At 38.6% G+C, this 21,811-nt stretch overlaps 1 long non-coding RNA gene across 1 annotated transcript in view; it reads right to left on the bottom strand.

Moving 5' to 3' along the window:
• Window positions 1–3,187: 3,187 nt before the first annotated feature.
• LOC129653931 (uncharacterized) overlaps window positions 3,188–21,811 on the bottom strand; it is a 29,386-nt gene continuing 10,762 nt past the window's right edge. The window contains exons 2-3 of the long non-coding RNA XR_008715292.1: window positions 4,966–5,067; window positions 3,188–3,362 (exon numbers count right to left, since the gene is read on the bottom strand). This is a non-coding gene — a long non-coding RNA (uncharacterized LOC129653931). The remainder of the gene's footprint in view (window positions 3,363–4,965; window positions 5,068–21,811) is intronic.

The raw sequence follows: 21,811 nt of genomic DNA, 5'->3' as shown, positions 1-21,811 counted from the left end.
AATAATATGTGATAATTTTGGTATTTTCTATAAAAGAAAAAGCATAATGCCTTAAATAATAAGCTACAAGGCCTTCCCTCATAGCTCAGTCGATAAAGAATCTGCCTGCAATGCAGGAGACCTGGGTTTGATTCCTGGATTGGGAAGATCCTCTGAAGAGGGAAATGACAATCCACTCCAGTATTCTTGCCTGGGAAATCCCATGGACAGAAGAGCCTGGCGGGCTACAGTCCATGGGGTCGCAAGAGTCAGACACAACTTAGTGACTAAACCACCAATAAGCTACAGAAAATATATAAGAAAAACAGATAATATTATAGAGAAAAGTAAATCAAAAAAGTTTTATAAGTGCATTACTGGAGAAGAATGTTGCTACATGTGTTATAACTGCCAATTAAAAATATTTTTAATAGAATAAACACATAAAGCTAGTTCATAAAATTAGTATTTGGCATTTTAAATCTTATTGAAATTCATATTTTAATAAGAACTTTGTGTTCAACAGGAACATACATAATTGAACATTTAAAAAAATTATTTATATTGAAGTGTTGCTGATTAATAAAGTTGTGTTAGTTTCAGGTGTACAGCAAAATGATTCAGTTATATATATATATATATATCCATTCTTTTTCAGATTATTTTCCCATATAGGTTATTACAGAATATTGGGTAGAGTTCCCTGTACTATACAGTAGGTCCTTGTTGACTATCAGATTTGTATATAATAATGTGTATATGTTAATCCCAAACTTCAAAGATAAATAGCTATTCGTGACTTAAAACAACAAAAAGAACTTTTAAACAAACAAGAATAACCAATTACCTAATATTGTCACCCTGCTTATTTAACTTATATGCAGAGTACATCTTGAGAAACGCTGGGCTGGAGGAAGCACAAGCTGGAGTCAAGATTGCCGGGAGAAATATCAATAACCTCAGATATGGAGATGACACCACCCTTATGGTAGAAACCGAAGAAGCACTAAAGAGCCTCCTGATGAAAGTAGAAGAGGAGAGTGAAAAAGTTGGCTTAAAGCTCAACATTCAGAAAACGAAGATTATGGCATCCGGTCTCATCACTTCATGGCAAATAGATGGGGAAACAGTGGAAACAGTGGCTAACTTTGTTTTTCTGAGCTCCAAAATCGCTGCAGATGGTGACTGCAGCCATGAAATTAAGACTCTCACTCCTTGGAAGGAAAGTTATGTCCAACCTAGACAGTGTATTGAAAAGCAGAGACAGTACTTTGTCAACAAAGGTCTGTCTAGTCAAGGCTATGGTTTTTCCAGTGGTCATGTATGGACGTGAGAGTTGAACTATAAAGAAAACTGAGCGCCGAAGAATTGATGCTTTTGAACTGTGGTGCTGGAGAAGACTCTTGAGAGTCCCTTGGACTGCAAGGAGATCCAACCAGTCCATCCTAAAGATCAGTCCTGGGTGTTCGTTGTTAGGACTGATGTTGAAGCTGAAACTCCAATACTTCGGCCACCTGATGTGAAGAGCTGACTCATTTGAAAAGACCCTGATACTGGGAAAGATTGAGGGCAAGAGGAGAAGGGGACGGCAGAGGATGAGATAGTTGGATGGCATCACCGACTCGATGGACATGGGTTTGGGTGAATTCTGGGAGTTGGTGATAGACAGGGAGGCCTGGTGTGCAGTGGTTCATGGGGTTGCAAAGCATCGGACACGACTGAGTGACTGAACTGAATCTGATAAAGGCATTTATTTAAAAACTTCTGCTAACATTATGATTAATGGAGAAATGTTAAAGACATTCCCATTAAATACAATCAGGAACATGATATGAATTTTCAATAGCACCATTTCTCTCTGACGTTATTTAGGAGGGTCTAGCCAGAGCCATGAGACCAGCAGATATATAAACACACATATACCAAAAAATAATTAAAAGGGGAAAAGACTGACTAAGAAGGAAAAACTTGCATATTACTCACTGATTATATAATTGTTTACATACAAAATTTTAAGATTTTACTAATACGGTACTAGGATTAATAAGAGAACTTGGTAATATTGCACAACATAAAACTGATGCACCAAAATAAATTACACTATATAAATGGAAACTAAGCATTAGAAGGTTACAAGTGAAAAAATATATGGCATCTAAAAATCTATTCGAGAAAAACATAGCCATGTGTTTATGGAGTGATAGAAAATTTGTTTGAAAGATGTTAATAGAAACAAAAGGAGAGATATAGTGAATTCATGTAAGGGGGAAAAGCTAATTTTGTATTAATTCCTGCTAAAGTGATCTATAAATTCTAACAAATTTCAATAAAAAATCTCAATATGTGTGTCAATGGAAACAGGCTAATCCTAAAATTTTTAATGAAGAAAATCGGGATCAATAAAATTCAGGACAAATTTGAAGGGGAAAAAATCATGACTGTCACCTGTTCTACTTGATACCAAGGTAGTTATAGAACCATTAATTAAGCCAACCAGCACTGACATGACTGCAGCCCACCAGGGCCCTCCGTCCATGGGATTTTCCAGGCAAGAGTACTGGAGTGGGGTGCCATTGCCTTCTCTGTGAAATAAATAAAGGGCATAGAAATACATCCGTATTTAGACAGAAACTTAATGTTTGACAGAGGCGTAATTTCAGGATAGGGAAAATGTGAATTGTTCAACAAATTAGATTGCTCTTTGAATCAAGCGACTGAAATGTAAATCCAAGCTACTTTTACTGTCAGTTCAGCTCAGTTCAGTTGCTCAGCCGTGTCCAACTCTTTGCGACCCCATGAACCGCAGCACGCCAGGCCTCCCTGTCCATCACCCGCTCCTAGAGTCCGTACACAGTTGATTTCACTGGTGTTCACAAAATGGGGAGGTTTATAGAACATCAGAGGGGTAAATATCTGCACCAGTACCTTGGAAGTGTGCAACGTGGGCAGTGAGAGCTGTCTGCCCAGAGGTCAGCACTAAGGCGGTGCATTGTCTACAGCTACTACCAGAACAATAATAAAACTGACAAATTATTGCTTTCTCTTTTATTATTACTGAGAACAAGCAATGCTAAAAAAAAGTTCAGTGATAAAATGCGTCTTCCCTGAAAACATCCTTAGTAAGTTCTAAATATTTGCAGAAGTTATTGTTTTAATTTAATAATAAATATACTTTAAGCTTCACATTAGTTAATTTTTCTTATTTATTTACTATAAACATTTATTCTTTTATAGACATTGTGCATGTGTGCTAAGTCATGTCAGTCGTGTCCAACTATTTGCGGCCCTATGGACTGTAGTCACCAGGTTCCTCTGTCTGTGGGATTCTCCAGGCAGGAATACTGGAGTGGTTGCCAGGCCCTCCTCCAGGGGATCTTCCCAACCTAGGGATCGAACGCATGTCTCTTAGTCCCTTACATGTGCTGCATTGGCAGGTGGATTCTTTACCACTAGCGCCATCTGGAAAACCCTATAAACATTCTACTGTATTCTAAAATAATGTGAAATTTACTTTGGAGAACTCCCGTTGTGGACTCACCAACATATTTACTTAAAAACAATTGTGCAATGGTGCAGAATCTTGATGTTCTCTTCCATGGGATTTGTGTCTCCAACCTCTGTTGAGTGCACACTACAATTTGAACAGTAGGTTAGAAACAAATGATGATGGCATCCTGATTGTAAAACTAAGAAATAGAACGTGAGTTATTCCAGTTGTCACTTTATGTGATCACTTGATAATCTTGTTTATATTTTAAATTTAAAATAGTCAACTAGAGGATAGCCATTCACAACCCATCCATCATGGTGACCTTTCCTGCTAAGACCAGACAAGTCTGATTTTCATCAAAATGCAGATTATCACTACAAACTGATTGGCATTGGTAGGCAAAACACAAATAATTAGCCATCTCATTTTTAGGTCTTTTTCTCCACTTTTTTTTTTTTCCTATTGAAATGTAATTAACATAGAACATTATATTTGTTTCAGGTATAAAGCAATGATTTAATATATGCATCATATATATTGTAAAATGATCAACACAGTAAGTCCACCATATATCACCATACATAGTTTTTTTTCTTGTCATGAGAATCTTAAAGATTTAGTCTCTTTGTAACTCAGACTCTTTTCCAATTTTAAAATCCTTTATTTTTATTTTTTTATATTTATTTTATTTTTTTTTATTATTTTTTTTTACTTTACAATATTGTTTTGGTTTTACCATACATCAACATGTATCTGCCACGGGTGTACACATGTTCCCCATCCTGAACTCCCCTGCCACCTCCCTCCCCATACCATCCCTCGGATCAAGATCATTTTTAAATATTTTAGCTATTCATCTGCAAGAAGTAAAATCTGGTCCAAATGGCTTTTCAACATTTTTTTCTTGCAATTCTGGAATTTTAATTTATCCCTACATAGTACCTAACACCCTCAATATTTAATACAATGGTGTTTACAAATACAGCCACCTGAAATTGTATACATCCACACATGGGTCATCTATAAATCTTAGGATGGCAGAAAGATTGTGTGTGAGGATAGCAACAACTGTTACCTCATGAATGGGGAAAAAAAGTTTTATGTTTTATCTTTTTTGTTAAACAACAAGTCAGAGAAGGAAGAAGTGTACAATCTAGGAGCTGGTTTATTCCTTTTCATAAGGAAACATGGCCTGCGGCCATAAAGACCTCCCCTGGAGACTCACAGTGCCCTAATGTGAGACTTGTTTATTCTGGGGCACATTTTATCATTTTAGCCCTGGAGTTATTTGAGCTTATAAAAGCATGTAGGTAGTAAGTGGTTTGGGGTGCCAGGAAAGTAATTGGATTAATGCACTTCTATCTCAGATTACTGGCAAGTTAGCCTGTGGTATGTGGGCTTTTAATGTTATTTTGAACGTGGTATAACACAAACAGCTACTTCTGTGACGTTATCATGCTCCCACATCAAACCCTTCCACCAGACCCCTTCCTTACCTTGTCACACCCCAGAATTACCCAGTGGTGTGGTGTGCATCCTTTTCTCCTTCCAGGTTACTGGCTTCTGCTTCCAGCTGCCCACTTCTTCCCAGATTCTTGCTGCAATGAAACAAGCAAACAAACAAACGAAAATATTTCCAATTATATCAAAACCTCATCAGTTGCAATTTCAGTCAATAGAAACATGACGTGGGGTTGCAAAGAGTCAGACACGACTGAGCGACTGAAATGAACTGAATAATTCAACCATAATTTGACAACAGAACGTCTCTTTGGCCTCTGTAAAGAGATGTTAGGAAGAAGCATGAAGTAAGACATCATCTGACACATTTAACCAACTCAAGAAAAGGAGGGATCTTTGGCTTCCCTGGTGACTCAGTTGATAAAGAACCTGCCTGCAATGCAGGAAACCCAAGTTCAATCCCTGGCTGAGGAAGACCCTCTAGAGAAGGAAATGGCTAGCCACTCAGAATTTTTGCCTGGAAAATCCCATGGACAGAGGAGCCTGGTGGGCTACAGTCCATGGGGTCTCAAAGGGCGTTGCTCTACCACTTAAATTCTGTTTGATTCTGGGAAATCTAACATTTGAGGATTCAGCTACTTCACAGCATTGTAATCAAATAAGTAAACATGAAAATATTTTGCACATTAATAAATATTTTATAAATGTAAGTTTTCATTGATTTAGGCCCTATTAATCATAACTAATTACTGTGTGAACCAGTATTACAATTATAATTCTTTCAGAATCTTCTAAAATATAGAATTTTAAAATTTAAAATGGCTTTCCCGCAGTTAATTCCCAACCACAAAGATGTGATTATAACAAATAAAATATCTTGCAAATTGTCTGTGCTAAGGTTAATGTTTGGTTTACAGCAGCAATATGTGAACCGTGAACTTCCAGATGTTCAAGCTGGCTTTAGAAAAGGCAGAGGAACCAGAGATCAAATTGCCAACATCCGCTGGATCATGGAAACAGCAAGAGAGTTCCAGAAAAACATCTATTTCTGCTTTATTGACTATGCCAAAGCCTTTGACTGTGTGGATCACAAGAAACTGTGGAAAATTCTTCAAGAGATGGGAATACCAGACCACCTGACCTGCCTCTTGAGAAACCTATATGCAGGTCAGGAAGCAACAGTTAGAACTGGACATGGAACAACAGACTGGTTCCAAATAGGAAAAGGAGTATGTCAAGGCTGTATATTGTCACCCTGCTTATTTAACTTATATGCAGAGTACATCATGAGAAATGCTGGGCTGGAAGAAGCACAAGCTGGAATCAAGATTGCTGGGAGAAATATCAATCACCTCAGATATGCAGATAACATCACCCTTATGGCAGAAAGTGAAGAGGAACTCAAAAGCCTCTTGATGAAAATGAAAGAGGAGAGTGAAAAAGTTGACTTAAAGCTCAACATTCATAAAACTAAGATCATGGCAACTGGTCCTATCACTTCATGGGAAATAGATGGGGAAACAGTGGAAACAGTGTCAGACTTTATTTTTTTGGGCTCCAAAATCACTGCAGATGGTGACTGCAACCATGAAATTAAAAGACACTTATTCCTTGGAAGGAAAGTTATGACCAACCTAGATAGCATATTGAAAAGCAGAGACATTACTTTGCCAACAAAGGTCTGTCTAGTCAAGGCTATGGTTTTTCCAGCAGTCATGTGTGGATGTGAGAGTTGGACTGTGAAGAAAGCTGAGTGCCGAAGAATTGATGCTTTTGAACTGTGGTGCTGGAGAAGACTCTTGAGAGTCCCTTGGACTACAAGGAGATCCAACCAGTCCATTCTAAAGGAGATCAGCCCTGGGTGTTCTTTGGAAGGAATGATGATGCTAAAGCTGAAACTCCAGTACTTTGGCCACCTCGTGAGAAGAGTTGACTCATTGGAAAAGACTCTGATATTGGGAGGGATTGGGGGCAGGAGGAGAAGGGGACGACAGAGGATGAGATGGCTGGATGTCATCACTGACTCAATGGACATGAGCATGAGTTAACTCCGGGAGATGGTGATGGACAGGGAGGCCTGGCATGCTGCGATTCATGAGGTTGCAAAGAGTCGGACACGACTGAGCAACTGAACTGAACTGAAGACTATGAATGCATAAAGTAATTATGTCTGTGAATTTTTTTGGTCAAATGATCTGTCATTTCAATATTAGTTTGTGAATTTAAAAGCCAGATATAGCTAGACTTTCATATGTAGAAGTGAACATTGTGAATCTAGGTTGGTATTGGGTGGAAATTTTACTTGATGTGGGTTCTGATAAATATATCAATATGGATTTACTGTCCCTCTTTTTTTGACTGCCATTTTTATGAGGGAAGGTACTGCTTTGATCTTTACAGCCCATTCAGTCAGCTTCTCAGAAGCTTCCAAGTGACTCTCCTAGGGAATTCAGTTATTCTAAGAGATTCTTGCCACTGTAACTTGAAGGGCAAAGAATTCTTTCTAACAACATTTTCTTTACTTTCAGTAGAGGCATATTCTCATTCATTCTAAAAGTCTGGAAAGCAATCAGAAAAGGGACATTGCTGAATCCTGAATCTGCAGCTGTGTAAAGGAGCCAATGATTGTTATATTAGATGTTCATTCATTCATATATTCATTTGTTTTCCTTTATTATCACTGGGCAAATATTTACTGTGTTAGGTCTTTGTTTCTAAGCTGAGAATATAGAGAACAGTATGGATAGTGTACCCTCTCTCTTGGAAATTTTCATAGTGTATTATACAAAACAGGAGCTTCCCAGGTGGCACAGTGGTAATGAATCTGCCGGCCAATGCAGGAGCCACAAGAGATATATCTTTGATCCCTGGGTCAGGAAGATGCCCTGGAGAAGGAATAGCAACCCACTCCAGTATTCTTGCCTGGAAAATTTCATGGCGAGAGGAGCCTGGTGGGCTACAGTCCATGAGTCACAAAAAGTCATACGTGAATGAAAACATACAAAACAGATCTTAAGCAAACGATAATTAAAAGTGACTCAAAATTATTAAAAAATAAGTTTAAAGTATTATTTTAAGACAACTATATTTAAGCTGATCCACCCTGTTCAATAAGGAGCAATTCACTGAAAGTCCTCACTTAGTATTCAGTTTCTTCCATATTTGAGTGGTAAAGAATCTGCCTGCAATGTGGGAGACCCGGGTTTGATCCTTGGGTTGGGAAGATCCCTGGAAGAAGGGAACTACTACCCCCTCTAGTATTCTGACCTGGAGAATTCCATGGAGTGTATAGTCCATGGTGGGGGGGTCACAAAGAGTCGGACACCACTGAACAAATTTCACTCACTAGGAGGATTTGGTAAACAGAAGATACATACAAGAAAAAGCTAGTTTTATTTAGGAAAGTCTTGAGAAATGTAGCTATTACATTATCATTTCACCAGGTAATACTTTAATTTGTTCCTGATGGATAAATATGCCTTTTGTTAAAACAACAACAACACCTGCAAAAAGACTTCCCACACTGCTTGGGTGAAAAACACATCCTTATTGCTCTTGTTAAATTGATGTTCTAATAATGTCTTGACACCTTTATTTGACCCCCAGTGATCAAAGGGCTGTAACTCTAGAAAGCAGCAGTGTCCAGGTAATCCAGTCAAACAATAGTGATGCTGTGAGGAGGAAATGAATGGCTTTTTTGACTGAATTTCTTACTCTTTGGAAGTTGGTTATGGTGTCAGATCACAGTCCATCTTAAGGAAGAGGCCAAAGTCTTATCTTATCAAGACGCAACTTCCTGGAATTTTCACTTATCTTTTTTAAAAAATTTTTATAAATATATTATATATACCAAAAATGCATTATAATATATGCATTTTAAATAATAATATTAAAATTACCCCCTGTGCTGTCACCATCCAGGTTAAGAAAACATTTATAGTAATTTTAAAAACTCACTCTGTGACCCTCCGATGTGGCTCTCCCCCATCCCCTTCCCCATGAATAATGAGTGTTCTGCCTTTTCTGATAATCCTTTCTTTGCTTTTTTTAAAAAAATGCTTTTACTGCCTAGGTACGCATCTTTTATAAATATCATTTACACTCCTGCTTATAATAATTTTATAAATAGAATCACATCAAACGTGTTCTTTCATTCCATGTGTCTTTCATTTAATATTATATGTACGATTTATCCATGTTTAGGTATATAGCTATAATTGTCCTTTAAAAAATACCACAAATTATCCATTCTCCTATTGATGCTTATTTGTGATGTTTATCATTTTTGACAATTACTAATAATGATGTTACAAACATTCTTGCCAAGAATGGAATTGCTGGTAGCTATGAATGTACGTGTATAAATTTACTAAACAATTTCAAGTCATTTTCCAAAATGGATAAAGTATTGGTATAATTCATGGTCTCAAGTATAATTCATATTCTCACCAGTAGTAGATGAGAGTTTCTATCTATCCCAACACTTGGTATTGTAAGATATTTATATTTTTGCCAACTTGAAGGGTATGCCATAGTCTATATTTGTGGACTTAGTTTTCATTTTTCAGGGTATAATGATGTTAAGCCTTTCTTTGTATATTTACTTGTCATTAAAATGTCCTCCTTTGTGAAATATTGATTCAGTTCTTCTGCCTACTTTTCCATCAGTTTGCTTGTCTTATTGATTCATAGTTCTTTGTCTGTTTTGGATAGTAGTGATTTTTTGGATATATTTTAGAACATTTTCTGCTTTGTAGCTTGTATTTTCATCCTTTTAATATCTCTTGATGAGCACAATTTCTTAAATTTATAATAATGTTTGTAATATTTCTACATGGCTTATATTTCTTACATCTGCTTTAAAAATATTTTCCCTGCTGTGAATTATGAAAATACTATCCTATATTATATTTAAAATTTTTCATACCTTTGTCCTTTATGATTGTATTTATTTCATCCAGATTTGATGTTTTTGTATAGTGTGAGTTTTCAAAGTGGATACTCAATTGTGCCAATACAATTTGCTAAAAGTCCATCCTTATAACAGTTGCTCTGCTATAGTATCTGTCATAAAACAAGGGTCCAGATACATGAAACCTACGTCTGACTACTCTGTTATGATGGGGCTTCCCAGGTGGTGCTAGTGGTAAAGAACCTGCCTGCCAATGTAGAAGACATAAGAGATGTGGGTTTGATCCCTGGGTTGGGAAGATCCCCTAGAGGAGGAAATGGCAACCTGCTCCAGTATTCTTGTCTGAAAGATCCCATGGACAGAGGAGTCTGGTGGGTTATAGCCCTTGAGGTCTCAAAGGTTCAGAATTAGACATGACTGAGCACACACACATAACATGTCTTGATATCTGGTAGGACAGGGCTCACAATTTCTTCTTTAAACTGTCTTGTTTATTGCCAGCACTGTATACTTCTGTAACAATTTTAACTTAGTTTCACAACTTACTCAAAGACTACAGTTGGCATTTTAATTGAAGTTGTCATATGCTTAGGGGAGACAACATCTCTACAATTTTAATTCTAAACTCATGAATTAAATCCTGTCTATTATCACCCTGCTTACTTAGCTTCTATGCAGAGTACATCATGAGAAATTCTGGGCTGGAGGAAGCACAAGCTGGAATCAAGATTGCCAGGAGAAATATCAGTAACCTCAGATATGCAGATGACACCACCCTTATGGCAGAAAGTGAAGAACTAAAGAGCCTCTTGATGAAAGTGAAAGAGGAGAGTGAAAAAGTTGGCTTAAAGCTCAACATTCAGAAAACGAAGATCATGGCATCTGGTCCCATCACTTCATGGCAAATAGATGGGAAACAGTGGAAACAATGGATGACTTTATTTTTCTGGGCTCCAAAATCACTGCAGATGGTGACTGCAGCCATGAAATTAAAAGACATTTACTCCTTGGAAGAAAAGTTATGACCAACCTAGACAGCATATTAAAATGTAGAGACATTACTTTGTCAACAAAGGTCCGTCTAGTCAAGGCTATGGTTTTTCCAGTAGTCATGTATGGATGTGAGAGTTGGACTATAAAGAAAGCTGAGCGCTGAAGAATTGATGCTTTTGAACTGTGGTGCTGGAGAAGACTCTTGAGAGTCCCTTGGACTGCAAGGAGATCCAACCAGTCCATTCTAAAGGAGATCAGTCCTGGGTGTTCATTGTTAGAGCTGATGCTGAAGCTGAAACTCCAAAACTTTGGCCACCTGATGCGAAGAGCTGACTCATTGGAAAAGACTCTGATGCTGGGAAAGATTGAGGGCAGGAGGAGAAGGGGATGACAGAGGATGAGATGGTTGAATGGTGTCACCAACTCGATGGACATGGGTTTGGGTGGACTCCGTGAGTTGGTGATGGACAGGGAGGCCTGGTATGCTGCGGTTCATGGGGTCACAAAGAGTCGGACACGACTAAGCAACTGAACTGAACTGAACTGACTTCAATCCTATCCTTGAGGAGCTTGGATAAAACTGGAATTATCTGATCTTTGAATATTTGATGGAATTCTTTCATGAAGCTACATGGGCCAGGAGTTTGTAGAAAGAAAAAAATTTTTGATGAGTAATTTTATTTCTTTTATAGTTATAAAGTTTTAGACTTTCTATTCATCAATTTGCTTTGCTTTTGCAAGTTATTAATTTGTGTATTTTATCTAAATTTTCAAATGAATGCTATCCTTTATTCATATTATCCTTTATTGTCTCTTTAATGCCTACAGCACTTTTCATTTTAATACCTATTGTGCTTACACTATGGAATAAATTTTGCTAAAGTTTTGTAGCCTTATTAATCTTTTCAAAGAACTAAATCTTGGTTAGTATTAACTAGTAAACTCTGAACTTTATCTGTGCTTTCTATTTGGTTTATTTTAACTCTTATTAAAAATATTTTCCCATCTGCTATATTTGGAGTTATGTTGCTATTTTTCTCAGAACTTCAGATGGTTTATTAACTCATTTAGTCTTTATTTTTCTAATATATAAGTTAAGGTTAGAATTTGCCCTCAGAATTGCTTTACTTGCCTCTCCTAAGTTTGCTATGTTCAGTTCAGTTCATTCGCTCATTCGTGTCTGACTCTTTTGTGACCCCATGATTCTCAGTATGCGAGGCCTCCCTGTCCATCACCAACACCTGGAGTTCACTCATACTCACGTCCATCGAGTCAGTGATAACATCCAGCCATCTCATCCTCTGTCGTCCCCTTCTCCTCCTGCCCCCAATCCCTCCCAGCATCAGAGTCTTTGCAATGAGTCAACTCTTCGCATGAGGTGGCCAAAGGACTGGAGTCTCAGCTTTAGCATCATTCCTTCCAAAGAAATCCCAGGGCTGATCTCCTTCAGAATGGACTGGTTGGATCTCCTTGCAGTCCAAGGGACTCTCAAGAGTCTTTTCCAACACCACAGTTCATAAGCATCAATTCTTTGGCACTCAGCCTTCTTCACAGTCCAACTCTCACATCCATACATGACCACTGGAAAAACCATAGCCTTGACTAGATGGACCTTTGTTGGCAAAGTAATGTCTCTGCTTTTGAATATGCTATCTAATTACAGTACAGAAGATTTTAATGTTCTGTCATGATTTCATAGTTTGCTGTAGATATTTTAGTCTAGATACTCTATCCTTTATTTTAGATAAATGTGGATTTCTTTGAAGTTTTTTGTTTTTTTTTCTTTATGTATTTTTAGCTCTGCTTTCAGCCATACAGTTTTAATTTCATATCTTATCACTTAACCAAAATGTTCATGATTCAAAAATGACCTTTTTAATCTGTAGTTGTTGTTTGACCTAAAGTCTATTTTAATAAATACAGTCATATCATCTTTTCTTTGGTTAGAACTTGAATGATAATTTTTTCATACTTTTACTTTCAACATGACCACTTATTTTATATCCAATCAATGAACCTCTAATCACTAAGCAACAGGATGGAGAAAGCTTAGAACTGACTTGTCACAACCTTCAAGTTCTTTTTGGACTTTTTATAAGGATATTTTTCGGCATGTGAGAAAATGTAAAATAATATCACACACATCTGTCAAGTACCCTTCAGGTACCTAGCTTTATCAAATCTTAGATGCTTTACCATCTGAGCCACCAGAGTTTGGCCTTAGTCATATGAGCGTCATTTATTTCACTTCACTGTAAACTTCTTATTAAAGTAAAATACACATCTTTAGCAAAATATGAAATCATTAAGGTAAATAGGATTTTTTTATATCTATGGCAAAATATGAAATCATTAAGGTACAACTAGGTAAAATTTCACAAAGTGAAAAGGGAAGTTCTTTTTATAAAATATCGCATCACACAGCAGGCTTGTGGGATCTTAGATCCCTGATTAAGGATCGAGTCCGCACCCCTTACCATGTAAGTGGAGTCTTAACCACTGGACTCCCAGGGAAGTCCTCACAGAGTGAATATAGTACACATCAAGACAGAGAGAATCAACCATGAAGCAGAATTTGTTATCTTCCAGGTACCTCTTGGTCACTACTTTTGTCTTTCTCTCAACACTAACAATTATCCTGACTTTGAACAGTATAAATTTCTTTTTCCTATTTTTGTGTTTTATGAATAGAATCATATCACACATGCCCTCTTTACATCTACCTTTCCTGGAATTTTTCAGGGGTTTAATTCATTGATGCTTTATATTTTATCAGTTTACCTATTCTACTATCAAAGGATATATCTGGATTGCTTTCAGTTTGGAGCTATGATGGGTAATGCTGTTTTATCATTCCTGTATCTGCCTTTTGGCATATTTTTGTTTGGCTATGTAACTGGGAGTAGACCACTAGATCATAGGGTATACATAGCTTCATCTCTTATAGACACTCCTTACTATTTTCCAAAATGGCTGTGTTAATTTTAATACCCAGTGGTGAAGTGTTTGTGCATTTTTTTACTTTATGTTCTGTAATTTTCTTTTTCTTTTTTTTTTTCTGTTTAATCTCTCAATGCTATGTATTCTGAACAGAGGTGAAGAGGAGCAATGTGAACAACTTGAGGTGATCCAGGAAGGCTCTTTTTCTGAGGGTGATGCTGATTATTTCATCTCCATGTGCACCACAGAAAATAGAAAAAAGAAGAAATAGAGTTGGGCTTCTTTCACAATTCAGGATGATATTGGACTAAACTCCTGTACCGAAGACTCAAGGGGTTAACAACACAGAACACTTCCTTCTCTGAAAGGTTAACAAAAAGTAAAGTAAGTACCACATTTCATCTGTTCTATGTGTGTTTTTCTGGATTTTAACACCTCTGAAATGGCATGGATTTAAAATTGATGGTCTCTGATGACTGGGTGTGTTGTTTTTTGTTTGTTTCATGGAGGTACACAGACTAATGGCAAATCTTATAATTAGTGGAAAGCAAAGATTCTTCAAGGTTCTTTTTGACTGTAGGTGTTTATGATTTTTACGGTGGGTATGGAGATGTGCTACTCAGATTCCCCTTCAAGAACAGACTTTCTGACAAGCTGTAAGGCATGCAGTTAGCTGGCTGCCTGCAGACATACCTTTGGGATCTGTTACAGTTTTCAAGCCAAAGTCATTTCTTTGGGGTGACCCTCAATTGAGGATAGAGCAAAGCAGTGGCAGTTGAGGCCATGTTCTTCTCAGGGCAGCCATGAGCCAAATTCACAAGACAGATATTCAGCTGTATGCAAGACTCTCCCAGTGAACAAGCTTTGCTCCAGAGCTCCTTACTGGGCTGACACAGTCAGGATAGTATTGCACTCTGGCAGTTTCCCTGCACAAGCCTCTTCCCTTCCTTTTCCTTTCACAGGTAATATTCCTCTACTCCGCAATAGACCTCACTCCTGGTTCTACCTTGAATACTCCTTTCCTTGCACAGTTGGCACTAGAAGTTTTCTGAGAAAGCAGGCATGAAGATGAGGGTAAGAGACCAGAGCATGCATAAGGAGGACTCTCCCTGAGTGGCAGGTAGAGCACAGATGGCCTGGGGCAAGGTGGTGACCTAAATATTAAAACTTCATCACTGGTATCTTGAGAGAACAGGCTGGTGGAATGATTTTAAGCATTTGAACATACAGAGGTGTTGGTGGCATTCATGAAATGAAATAATAATAATAGAAATTTATAAATATTAATTTATAAAATATACCTACAAATGTATATTTGTTATAAGAATAATGATGTTGAAATGGCCATGAATGCAGAGATGCAGGCCATTAATATATATGTAATCAATAGCACAGTCTCCCATTGACCAAGGTCAGTTTATTGCTACCTGTGAATGTCAAACCTATTTGCAACAAAGATCAGTTTGAAGCCCCTAACATGTCCCTATTCTTTGAGGAGATCAAGTGACCAGTCAGTGGTAAATTTATTAAATTAGATCCAATAGGATTAGATACCTATTCAAAGTATGAATTTGCCTTTTCTGCTTGCAGGGCCTCAGCTAACACCACTATTTTGGGGCTCCTAGAATCTTTGGTTCAGAGGGGTAGAATCCCATACAAGGTAGTATTTGACCAGAGAACCCACTTTACAATGATGGAGATGTGGGAGGGGATTCAAGTCTTTGGGATCCATTAGCAGCATCACAAAGCACACCATCCTGAGGATGCCAGTCTCACAGAGCGTTGTAAAGGCCTGCTGAAGTCACAGATGCAGTGCCAGCCCAGAGTCAAAACCCTGTGAAAACTGGACATCATTCTTCAGGATGCAGTATTTACAAAGAATCACAAGGTTTATATGGCACTAGGTTCACAATAGAAAGGATATGTGGATTCGAGAACCAAGGCATGAGAGGTGAACCCACTTACCATGACTCCTAGAAATTGACTGAAAGTCTTTGTGTCTGTATGCAGGTCCTACCTGACTGAAGCATTAGAAGTCCTTATCCCTGCCAGGCATCTTGGGTCCCCTGTGCTAAGGGACTGGCAGGCAAAAGAGGACTCACTAGCAGTAAGTGATCCTAATCAGCAGAGAGATTGTTATTGTTTGATTGCTAAGCCATGTCCAACTCTTTGCGACCCCATGGATTGCAGCACGCCAGGGTTCCCTGTCCTTCACTATCTCCCTGAGTTTGCTCAAACTTACATGCATTGAATCAGTGATGCCATCTAACCATCTCATCCTTTGTCATCCCCTTCTCCTCCTGCCTTCAATTTTTCCCAGCATTAAGGTCTTTTCCAGTTAGTTGGCTCTTTGCATCAGGTGGCCAAAATATTGGAGCTTCAGCTTCAGCATCAGTCCTTCCAATGAAATTTCAGGATTGATTTCCTTTAGGATCGACTGGTTTGATCTCCTTGCTATCCAAGGGACTTTCAAGAGTCTTCTCCAGCACCAGAGTTCAAAAGCACCAGTTTTTCAGGGCTCAGCCTTCTTTATGGTTCAACTCTCACATCCATACATGATTACTGGAAAAACCATAGATTTGACTATACACACCTTTGTTGGGAGAGAAGTTGGGCTGCTCTTGTACCCTGGCAGGGGGGGAATCCATGGGGAGCTCAGGTGACCCACTTGGGGTGCTTTTTAGTTCTTTCCTGCCTAACTGTGACTGAGAAGAAACAAGCAAGACCACCCTGGCTGAGAGGGATCTCAGATCTCTCAGAAATGAAAGTTTGAGTCACCCGACCAGGTCAGCCACTAAGACCAGCAGAGGTGGTGGAAGAGGATGTGGGCACGTTAGAATGGATATTGGAGAGAAGAAGAGTGAGCAGTTGTGGCCCTTGGGCCAACAGCAGTCTCTCCAATGCATGAAAGTGAGAAGTCAAAGTGAAGTTGCTCAGTCGTGTCCGACTTTTAGTGACCCCATGGACTGCAGCCTACCAGGCTCCTCCATCCATGGGATTTTCCAGGCAAGAGTACTGGAGTGGGGTGCCATTGCCTTCTCCACATAAGGACTGTAGTTTGTTCCATTAACCTCTCTCTTCCAAGTTTGCTTTAGGTAGAAAGAAGGAGCTGTTCTCTCGTGTGTACAGACAAGGACTTCACAGGACACAAGGGTCTCTGACACATGGAGGGAGGCACTTTCTCTGTGGAAGGCAAAGGGATGTGTACTCTGCTTCTCCTTCCATAAAGGAGGAGCTGCCCAGCAGCAAGGACTGTGGCTGGCTGCCCATCATGAGATTGTTTGTGCCTTCAAGGTCCACTTCGGCTTTTCACATGAGGTCATGCTCTTCTTGAGGAGAATTTCAGCCAATGACTGAGCGAGATGGTGATTCAAGGTCTGACTATTTCTGCCCCAAATTTTAGGACCCTTTTAAGGATCAATCATTGGTCTGAAGCCTGGAACTGGACTGGCAGAACTTCATCAGGACTACACCCAGGGTGATGACACCACACTGTTTCTGCTTGCTCGCCTTTCCTTTCACAGCTCCTATTCCCCAATACAACTTCTGTAGTCCTAACTCCATCTTGGCCTCTGATACTGACAGAACCCAACTGACACATCAAATAATAACAAAAAGAAACAATGCTATGTCCTCCAGTATACACAATACTATCCAAACTATGGGTTATTAGGACTTAAATGGTCACAGTTGAAACAGCTGACAGTCTCAGAGGTCCAAATTCATACAGCCGCTTAGAGACAGAATAGGGGTCAATAGATACTCAATACATCAAACCTATCTGTGTAACACCTGATAGGCAAAAAGAAAAAAAAAAAATGGATAAAACAGTCAAACTAATTGATGGAAGCTGTAGATCCAGATACTCAAACATATAGTTTTTCAAATGCAAACAAACAAACCAACTAAACCTCAGCAATTTAGCCGAACAATTGAGCATTTAGTTGATCTCAGTATGGAAAGGATTTTCAAAATTGGAATTCTTTCATCAAATTTCCACTTATGGAATAGAAGAGCAAGTCTTATTAATAATAAAATATTAAGACAAGCTGATTGTAAAATTAAAAGGAAAAAATTCATCAGAACATAATTTACATCTCGAGTGCCAAAGAGATGGTAATAATGATGTCAGATAAACAGACCAAGATTCCCATTCAGATGGATCAAAGCCATATGTTACAAGGCACAAGACATTATTCAAAAGTCAAAACTTGCTGTCCTTCCCAGCCCCAATGGAACATCAATGATCCAAGCCCAAAGAGTACAGGAGGCTTTGGACTGGTTCCCTGAAATACTGAGGGATGCATTTTGTATGGGTGACCAAACAGACCACTGCCTGGGTGGTCTCTTCAGTTCAGAGAATACAGCAGCCAAATCCCTTGGAAGAGGGTTTAATCTGCCTGTGTTCTGTCTTGTCTCCAGGCCAATATACTTCTATATGGCAGTCAGTGAGAGCATCTGAAAAAGCAAATTGGATTATGTTACCGTCTTGCCTAAAGACTTGCAATGACTTCACAGGGCTCATAAAGTCAAATTTGAACTACTCCCATGCCCAGCTGGGCCCTGCATGATCTGACTTCTGCTTCATTGCAGGCCATGCACAGGCTCACCCACTACGCCGGGTCCGATGGCCAGCCATCATTCACTCCAGACTCTTCACACAGGCTGTCCCCTGTTTCTGGACGGCTCCTCCTCATTTTCAGTGCACGCGTGCATGCTGAGTTGCTTCAGTCATGTCTGACTCTTTGCGACTCTATGGACGATAGCCCACCAGGCTCCTCTGTACATGGGACTCTCCAGGCAAGAGTAATGGAGTGGGTTGCCATGCCCTCCTCCAGGGGATCTTTCTGACCTAGGGAGGTTTATTTACTACTAATGCCACCTGGAGAGCCAGTAAGTGACTTCTCCTTAGTGAGGCCTCATCCAAGAGGGAAGTCAAATGCCTCCTCCTCAGAGAGCCTTTTTTGATGGTCAAACCCACACACCTCTGCACCCCTGCACATACACTCACCACCTTCCATCCTACTTTTTCTCTCACACTGCATTTTCTTTTCCCTTCATGGTATATATGACAATTTGTTCCTTGAAAATAAAAAAAAAAATATGTATATTTTTTCTCCTGCCTTGGCAATCTGGTTCTTTACCACTAGCACCAACTGGGGAGACCTAGATCATACTTATATAGCATAATGACATGTTTTTTTCCTAAGTTCTTTACCTGTATGACTCTACTGAGTCGTTGATGTAGGTTTTCTCTTTTACAATTGATGAAACTAGGTCACAGAGAGGTTAAGGCAGGGCAGAATTATGATTGGGACCCCAACAGGAGCCACGACTCTCTCCCAATATGTTCCTGCCTTAACTCAACTAAATATCAATCTTCTTAATAAAATGTTATTAACGTATCAGGGATTTCAGTATGTTAGATGATTGGGATCAAGAGAGCCTTCTGGACCTCTTAAATCACTGCTCATTTGCCAATAACCCTGTGTTCTCTGACTAGAGACAGTATAGTCCTGATTAATCTGGAAAAGGCCTATTTTGTGCATCAGATGGTTTTTGCAGGGTTTTTTTTTGCAGTTTCGCTCGTGTATATTCATGTGTTTGAGGATGCATGGATATGTGTTCAAGGGTTAGAGACTGTTAACCAAGGATATAGCTTAGTCAACTTTAGAGTTTTTGAGGGACACTGAAAGGATCAGACAAAAAAGAATAATAAACAGGTACAATTCAGAATACAGCTACGAAAGAGGAGTCTAAACTCTCACCAGTTAAAGGATTTAGCTAGGAGAATATTAAATCTAAATGACTAAATGCATTAAATCTTTTCTATCTTTTTGGGATAAGTGTTGTATAGCATTACTCATTCAAACCTCACAATATAATATTTATACTCTTACTGGTAAGTGAAGTAAGGAACAGGAAAATAACCTTCCTAATGTCTTCTAGTCAGTAAGTGATAGAGCCTGGTTAAGACTTAAACAGACTGGCTGACAGCCTGTCTTCTTAATGATTTTAATAGTGCCATCAGTTTTTGCAAAGAAATAGTCTCTGATGGATGCATTAAGGGAGAGTCTTTCTTTCGCTGAAGTGGGGGACCTGGAGGCTTGGGTGAAGGCATCTGAGGTGTGTCCACAGCACCCATGCCACCTTAGCATCCGAAGAATTTCTTATATTTTCAAGGAACTTAATGGAAAAAGAAAGAAATGTTGAGATTAGGATATTCAGGGCATGAAGTAACTTTGCCAATCCCAGAAAATTCATCAAGGCCAAACTAACCCTGTATGGATGTGTCCTGCAGCCCCCAAGGACAAACCCGGCACCTCACTGAACACTTCAGGGCTTGTCAGAAAGGAAAGGCTTGGGAAGAACACTGTAGTGAAAAAAACCCAAGAACTTGGCTGTGGGCTTCTGCGTTACTAGTGTATAGGGGACCCTGAATCTGCTCTGATATCTGTCCTTCATCTTCCCATCTGGAGCCAATCTGCAGAGTCACCCTCAGCCCACACGAACCACAGCCAACACCACAGTGACCTCACCTCTTACCCTGTATCAGGAAGCATTTCCCCATCTGATATTCAAGTTGTTTTATTTTTTTTGATGGGGTAAATTTTATTTTAAGTTCATCCCAATATTTCACTTGAGGAGTCAAGAGTTTTACAATACTTTTTATTTGGAAATAATTTCAGACTTAGAGAAAATTGCAAGAACAGGAAAAAAAGAGGCAACTCATATATCTTTTACCCAGATTCTCCTATTGTTAACATTTTATCTCATTTTTTGTCTGTCTCATTATTCTCCTTCCTTCTCTTCTATCACCTCTTCCTCCTTCTTCTTTTTATATACAAATATAAAAATTTCTTTTAATATACAAATATATATGTCTTTGTATTTTCTCATATATATATTTGAGAATGGCATATATTTCTGTCTATGTATCTATATATCTTTGTATATATGTATATATTTATCTATCATCTGTCTATCCATCCATCTATCTATGCATACGTGTGTTTCTGAACAATTTAAAAGTAAACTGAACATATACTGGCCTTTTTCTAAGCACTTAAATATGAATTTTCCAATAATAAGAAATTTTCCTATGTAGTTGCACTGTAGTTATCAACTTCAGTATACTTAATAGTAATGAATATTTAATCTAATCAACTATTTATATTTTAATTTTATCAATTAACCCAATAATTTCCTTTATTAGTGTTTTCTCCCTCCAGTACAAGAGCCAGTTTAGGATCAGATATTGCATGCAGTTGTCATGTTTGTAAGGTCACTTCATATCTGGAACATCTCCAAAGCCTTTATTTATCTTGTTGATATTTTTGAAGGATGAAGTACCTTTTGATCTTTTTAATAGAACACTCCTCATTTGGTCTTTGTCTGGCATTTCCTCATGAGTATATCCTGACTATATTCCTGGTCAGAATATGATGTGAATGACCCTGAGTCCTCCTGAGGTATCACACCTGAAGGGACATGATCTCTACCTACTCATTGGTGATGTACATAATTCCATCACACAGTCAAGGTGTTGTCTGATATCTCAAGTGCGCAGTTACTATTTTTCTGTCTTGTAATGAATAAGCAGCCCATGAAGGGAAGTTTTAAGACCATGCGCATATTCTGCTCTTCATCAGTATTTTCCTCATATTTGGCATCCATTGATGCTCGCCTGAACTGATCTTTACTATGATGGTTGCAGAAAGATGATTTTCCACCTCCAGTACTCTCCACATTCACTATTTAGCCCTTAGCCTTCTATTGAGGGCCAGAACCCTCCTTTCTATCTATCTATCTATCTATCATCTTCACTATTTATTTATTATAAATATGAATTATGAATTCATAATTTTTGTTGCTATTGTAAAATGGTGCCATATTAGGCCATTGAAGGCTTCATTATGGGTTTCTATGTCATTGAGACATGCCTCCATAAGTTTTTGACTAATTCTCATCTTTCTGACACAAGATGTTCTAGGCTTATATTTACTCTGGACCAGCCATGGAGTCATATATTCCTC

The sequence above is a fragment of the Bubalus kerabau genome, chromosome 5, assembly GCF_029407905.1.
Source record: "Bubalus kerabau isolate K-KA32 ecotype Philippines breed swamp buffalo chromosome 5, PCC_UOA_SB_1v2, whole genome shotgun sequence".
NCBI classification, from domain to species: domain Eukaryota; kingdom Metazoa; phylum Chordata; class Mammalia; order Artiodactyla; family Bovidae; genus Bubalus; species Bubalus kerabau.
The sequence above is the reverse complement of the archived record's forward strand: the minus strand, read 5'-3'. Positions and strand labels throughout refer to the sequence as shown.